This window comes from Sorex araneus, chromosome 10 (genome assembly GCF_027595985.1).
Source record: "Sorex araneus isolate mSorAra2 chromosome 10, mSorAra2.pri, whole genome shotgun sequence".
Classification (NCBI taxonomy): domain Eukaryota; kingdom Metazoa; phylum Chordata; class Mammalia; order Eulipotyphla; family Soricidae; genus Sorex; species Sorex araneus.
The window spans coordinates 12,792,499-12,799,803 of NC_073311.1; positions in this window are offsets into that span (position 1 = coordinate 12,792,499).

Below are 7,305 nucleotides of genomic sequence, written 5' to 3' on the forward strand. Positions count from 1 at the left end.
TTGAGCTGGGTTCAGTTGGGTGGTTTTTTGCTGATTTCATTTGTTCTGCAGATGGTCACTTGCAGATGTTCTCATTTGCATGCCATTGGGGAGGGATGCATGGTCCAAGCTGGTCTCACTCAAAAGCCTTGTGGTTGCTGAAGGCTTTGGCCAAGCTTTGGTCTCTGCACATTGTCTCCTCCTCAAGGATTCTGGCTAGGGCGTCTCCACAGTAACATGGCACAGTCCCAGTAAGACAAGAGCAGAAGTTTCAAAGGGTTCTCAGAACCTACAACCAAATTGCAAAGAAACACTCAAACATTGATGGGTGGAATCATTGCAGATTTCTTTAAAATAATTACCACTACAAGACTGTCTTTTTCCTTTAGGAGCTGGGAGGCCTTCCTAAAAGAGGCATGAAATAAAGTTAGAGTAGTATCTCAGAAGCAGTGTAGACTATGTGAGTGCCCAAACACTGAAAGAGATGCTGGAGCACGAGCTACATGGGCTGAGCACATGCAAAAGGCCTGAGCTCCAAATTCAAGCAAATAATAATGCCCTAAAGTAGAAAGAGAGTATAGGGGAAATTGTAATAAAGGCGGGGGAGGGTGGGGGATGGGGGAGATACGGGGAACATTGGGTGGAAAATGTACACTGGTGGAGGGATGGTTGTTCAGTCACTGTATGACTGAAACACTAATACAAAAGCTTTGTAACTGTATCTCACAATGATTCAATAACAAAAAAAAGAAAAAGAAAAGGAAGAAGGCCTTGGCACTGTATGGTACGTGCATCAAATCAGGACAGCCTTTGAGCATCATCAATTGTGAACCACAAACTAAGAGAAAGGGTTTACTCAAGACTCTAATATGTCCTTTTCCTCTTTCATGGGCTTATCTAGAAATACTTGGGGGACCTTGAGGTGCGGGCCATGAGCCCGGGTCTCTGGATTGAACACTAGCCCTTCCTGCCGGAAATGGAACCAGGACGGCCTGTCTGGAGATCAAAGGGTCAGCCTGGAGCTCTCTCCCTCTTGCCTGTGCGTCTTTCTTTATTCTCCAGTGTTGATATTCCCTGCAGAGGAGCTTCGTGTGCACGTGTTTCTTTTGTTTGTTTGGGGGCCACGCCTGGCTGTCCTCAGAGTTTCCTCCTGGCTCTACTCTCAGGAATCACTCCTGACGGCGCTTGGGGGATCCTAGGGGATGCCTGAGATCTAACCCAGGTTGGCCGCATACAAGCCAAGCACTGTACTACCTCTCCACACCTGAGTTTCAGTTTGGAATAACAAAGATGCCACCAGAGTTTCCTTCATATGAATTTGGTTATGTTTCTTCACGAGGGCTGTAAATGTTCCTAGAAGTTTTGTGTCTCAAATGACCAGCATTGTAGTATCATATTCGCAGTTGCTTTGCTCTTCTCTTGGTATTTGGTCCAGTTTTTCTCATTCTAAATGATATTACAGATACAATTATTGTAAAATCTATAACCTAGCTCTCCCAGGGTTGGGACGTTGTATAGGATGCCTGGGATCGAGCCCTGGTCAGGCACCTGAAGTAAAGGACCCTATGGGCTGTCCTGTCACTCCGGTCTTTCTAATTTTAATATCTGAATGCTGGAAAAAAACTTGCCCATTTCAATGGACTTAGCAATAATGGTTGACAGACCAAACATAAAAATGAAATGGACTCGGATCCAGAGCAGCCACGCACGACACGGCCCGCCCCTCTGCTTTTTAAAGACTATGATCTAGGAGGTCTACTAACCCATTTTGGCACCCAGAAACTTATAGAAATGCATCTAGACCGTGACTGAGCTATGACTACAAGCCACCCAGGGAGGGGGAAGGATTCTCTCTCCCAACGCTTTCTTTCTACGGGGATGATAGCGGCAACTGGAGCAGCAGCACCCACGTGGCATCCGCCATCTTCTAAGATTCACAACCCAGAGGTACTTGCTTATTGAGACGTGGCTCGCAAGAGATCATGGGATGGGGGTGCTACCGGCATGCCCTCGGCCCAGATGAGATCCGGAGCAGCCACGCATGACACGGCCGGCCCCTCTGCTCCTTAAAGACTATGATCCAGGAAGTCTACTAACCCATTTTGGCACCTAGAGACTTACAGAAATGCATCTAGACTACGAGCTGAGCTAAAACAACAGAAATCCAAAACCAGCAACAGTGGCCGCGTGAGCTCCTATAATCTTCACTCTCAGCAATGGAAAACAAACTATCAAATGAAGCTTTTTCAGCAGGTTTGATTGTTGGGGGAAAATTCCAAATACAAATACTCAGTTCTCTGTTGAAATATTGAATGTGTCCAAAGTATAGAGAGAATAAAGTGAAGATCATTGGCCACTCAGGCATGGGGGGGAGTGGGAGGGGGGTATATTGGGGTCCTTGGTGGGGGAACAGGTGCACTGGTGAAGGGATGCGGGTTTGATCATTATATGACTGAGACTTAAACTTGAAACCTTTGTAACTTTTGTCACGGTGATTCAATAAAATAAAATTTAAAAAAACAAAAACAAAAACAAAAAAAGATGGACTCTTTCCCATTCACACAATCAAGTCTAAAATCAAGCTTTAATAACATATTAAATCAAGATGTGGGTTCATGCTGGCCAGAAAGCATGTTCTAAAAGAGCAGGATGTGAAGACAGGCACATCCCTGAGTGTCAGGTCTGCCAAATTCCAGCAAAAAAGGGTTCTCAAAAAATGAGAACCAAGTGAAGACTTCAGAGAGTCAAGAGAACTCAGGAGACAGGCAGTTTCTGGACAGAACCAGCAGGACCTTACCTGGGGATACAGCCATGGCACGAGGAAGGGGGAGTTGGAAAACAAGATGGCCGTTAGAGCAGAGGGACCTCAAGGTTGGGGAGAATCAGTTGGGCAACACAGTGGGGGAGGGGCCTTGGGCACCAGACCCAGTGGAACCCTGTGGGATCCTCCCCTCCTTTGTGATGCAGGCAATGCTATATAAGCCCGAGCCCCTCGCTCACACCTCAGTTGCCTCAGGCAGCTTGCCGGCAACATGATGGGAGTTGTTCTATGGACTCTGTTCATTTTGTATGATAGTTCTACTGAGCAACTCTTGTGCTCTGTCCTGGAGTTGCTGGGTATTCACCCCACTACCCTTTTCCTTAGCATTCTTACGTCTGTTATTCATCTGATCCTATATGACGCCATTGAATCTTATATTGACTTCCGCCAAAAGAACATCAGAACGGTAGGAGCCAATTGCAGCGCCTGAGTGAGTGGGTGGTGGTGGCGCAGGCTGGTCCTCCTCACACGGCACAGAATGAGCTTGCTTGCTTCAGAGGAAACCTTAGTTGGGGGGTCTGAGGAGGGAGCACCTCACTCTCCTAGGAAGGCAGACTGTGCGGGGCGGGGATTCGGGCAAGACAGGGCAACCCTGAATCTCACAGGCGATTGGGAGGGGCGGCAGGTTCCCAACTCGGAACCCCCAACTCCTACAATGACCCAGAGCCGGCTTCCCTTTGTGGAGACTTTTAAGTTCTCCCAAGAAACAAATCTCCCAGAGCGACCCCTGGGGTTAGGAGGGCGGTATCAAGCCTTCCTCCGTGTCAGCTGTGAGGAGGGCAGAGGAGGGATCGGGGTCCTGGCCCGGAACCCTGGACTGCCAGGTTGCCCCGGGACAGGCCCATAGTTGTTCACAGAAGGAAACCGAAAGAGCAGGATCGAGGCAAAGCATTTGGTCACATGGAATGATGAATCCAGGGCACAACCCCCCTGTTTGTAGCAGGACTTCTGTTGGTTTAGGGTCCTGGTGTCTGAGTTGGAGAGGAGTGAAAACCTGGTCCCAAATGCTCATTGACTTTTGTCTTCTCAGCGTCCATATAGGATCAGAAGAAGAAGGACTACTGCCCTAAGATGTGAGATTCTGCCTTTGAGCTGCACCCTCCGGGGTGACCCCCCCATTCCCTGCAGTCCCAGGGCCCTGGTCTCTGAGGGGGGCTGCTGCTTCCACAGACCCTCCCTGGAAGCAGGGCCTCAGACAGCTGCTGAGGGGAGGCAGTCACAAGCGGACTGAGGCCGGGGGGAAGAGGCGATGGGTGCGGCCCTCTGGGTGGCCACGGGAGACAAGAGGAGACAGACTGGAGCTCTGAGTTGGGCAGAATGCGGGGGGTTGGCGGAGATGGGATTCCCCTGGCTCTCCCGCAGCTCTCCCAGGGCCGCTCCTTCGTGAACAGACGCCATGTCTCGGGTTCCTAGGTGCGAACTGTGGCCTCAGCTCTGCGGAAATGAGGAGACTCTGGACCAGCCTGTACCTGGACAGGTGACTGTCTCTGTGTCTCTTTGCCACCCCGTCTGAGGAGGAGTGTCGCTGGCCTGCTCTGGGCGGGCGGGGCAGGCACGGGGACAGGGATGGGAGGACAGGCCTCGGGGAGGCTGAGGGGCAGAGTGGGAAGTCAGGGCTGGAGACAGTGGGAAAGGGGGAGGCTTCCGGGGCCCCCACTCCTGCCCTCCCCAGCCAAGGGCGAAGGCCCTCCAGGCCCTGTTGGCTCCTCCCCATCTCCGTCCTTCCTGTTTTCTGCAGATCCCGCACCCTGGATGGGGATCACCTCACCTCTGAGGACAGCCGGTGCAGACCCAGCCAGGCCCAGAGCCACGCCATGTTTCAGCGGGGCTCGGCGGTTCCACACCGTGCGGCGTCCTGTCCTGTCGTTTTGCCTGTTGGGCCTGCAGCCTCCGCCCGAGGTCTGGCGCCCTTTCCTGTGGCCCAGCGTCCCACGCCTGCCCGCTCAGTGATCCGCACTCTCACCCCCGTGTGGGGCCTGAGGAACAACTACCTGGGACCAGCCCCTCCAGGGCCTCCTGGAGCACTAGCCCCCCCTCCCTCCGAGCCTGTGCCCCTCGACACAGAGGTGAGGGCTCCAAGCAGGGAGCAGCTCCCAGAGTCCGGGACCCGTAATATGACCCCACGGGGCTTGAGAAATGTCTTAAGAAGACTAATGAGGCCCCGGCGCCCAAGCACGAGGGGACAGACACCCCGCGTGGGCCCGCTAAACCGAGCCCTAAGATGTTGCCTGCCCTGCATCTATCGCAGGCCTGACCCGTAGAGCTGCTCAGAGTGGGCCTTCCCGGACACGAAACTCCCTCTTTCGAGGGAGCACTCCAACCCCGGCCCCTCCCTGAGAGCCCCAATATTTCTTGGGGACCACTCCCCTCTGTGTAGGCCGACACCCCCACCCCCATCCCCGACTCTCCCCCCATTAAATAATGTTAAATCATCAGGAATTGTTCTGTCTGCTGTGTTGGGGGTTGGCGGCAGAGTTACTGGGAGCCTGATCAGGGAAAGGAAGGAGTTTGTTCAACACGTAGAAAGGGACCCGAAAAAAAGGGGGGGGCGCACAGTGGCTTGGGTGTTTGCCTTGTACACAGCTGGCCTGGGTTCGATTCCCAGCCTCCCATAGGGTCCCCTGAGCACCGCCAGGAGTAATTCCTGAGCACAGAGCCAGGAGTAGCCCCTCTGCATTGCCAGGTTGATCCAAAAAGCAAAAAATGAAAAAATTAAAATTAAAAAAAAAAAGGCAGCTTGTTCCCAGAGCTCAGCGTTCCGACTACTCAGGTCAAGGTGCAGCACTTTCCTCCGCCCTCCAACATCTACTCTCCCACCGTTACACGCGAGAAACAACTTTCTGGGACCAGCCCCTCCAGAGCTTCCTGGACCACTAGCCCCCCCTCACTCCCAGCCTGTGCCCCTCGACACAGAGGTGAGGGCTCCAAGCAGGGAGCAGCTCCCAGAGTCCTGGACCCCTAATATTACCCCACCGGGACTGAGAAATTCCTTAAATTTCTTCATTAGAAGAATAAGGAGGCCCCAGCGCCCAAGCACGAGGGGACAGACACCCCACGTGGGCCCGCTAAGCTGAGCCTGAGGTGTTGCCTGCCCTACATCTATCGCAGGCCCGCCCCGTACAGGTGCTCACAATGGGTTTTCCCGGAGACAAAACTCCCTCTCTCGAGGGAGCACTCCAACCCCTGCCCCTCCCCAGAAGCTATGGCCAAACTAAGATTTCTTGGTGACCACTCCCCATGTGTAGGCACAGAAAACAGGCCGATACCCCTCACCCCCATCCCTGACTGTCCCCTCATTAAATAATGTTAAATCATCAGGAATTGTTCTGTCTGCTGTGTTGGGGGTTGGTGGCAGAGTTACTGGGAGCCTGATCTCAGGGAAAGGAAGGAGTTTGTTCAACACTTAGAAGGGGACCCGAAAAAAGGGCGGGGGCTGGTGGGGCACTGTGGCTTGGGTGTTTGCCTTGCACACGGCTGGCCTGGGTTCAATTCCCAGCCTCCCATAGGGTCCCCTGAGCACCACCAGGAGTAATTCCTGAGCACAGAGCCAGGAGTAGCCCCTCTGCATTGCCAGGTTGCCGCATACAAGGCAAGCACTGGCTGTCCTCAGAGTTTCCTCCTGGCTCTACTCTTAGGAATCACTCCAGGCCACACTTGGGGATCCTAAGGGATGCCTGAGATCTAACCCAGGTTGGCTGCATGCAAGGCAAGCACTGTACTACCTGTCCACACCTGAGTTTCAGTTTGGAATAACAAAGATGCCACCAGAGATTCCTTCATATGAATTTGGTTATGTTTCTTCACGAGGGCTGTAAATGTTCCTAGAAGTTTTGTGCCTTGAAGGACCAGAATTTTTGCTTTGCTCTTCTCTTGGCATTTGGTCCAGTTTTTCTCATTCTAAATTATTTACATATACAATTATTGTAAAAAATATAACCTAACTCTCCTAATGGGGGACTTTGTACAGGTTCCAGGGTTCGAGCCCTGGTTAGGCACATGCAAGTAAAGGACCCTATGCGCTGTCCTATCACTCTGGTCTTTCTAATTTAAATATCTGAATGCTGAAAAAAGACTTGGCCATTTTAATGGACTCAACACCAATGGTTAAGACAGACCAAACAAAAAATAAAATGGACTCTTTCCCATTCACACAATCAAGTCTTAAATCAAGCTTTAATCACACATTAAAACAAGATGTGGGTTGTTGAAATACTGGTTAAGGGGAACAGTTCATTCTTTGTTTTCTTCCAATCATACTGTCGTGTCTGGTACTGTCTGGGAAGAATGGGGTAACCCAGAGAAGCTGGTCTGGTTCTGGAAATGTGCAGACCTCTCTTTAAAACTTGAAAATTTTGAGTGTAGAATAAGAGAAAGGGTTTACTCAAGAATCTAGTTTGTCCTTTTCCTCTTTCATGGGCTTATCTAGCAACACTTGGGGGACCTTGAGGTGCGGGCCATGAGCCCAGGTCTCTGGATTGAACACTAGCCCTTCCTGCCGGAAATGG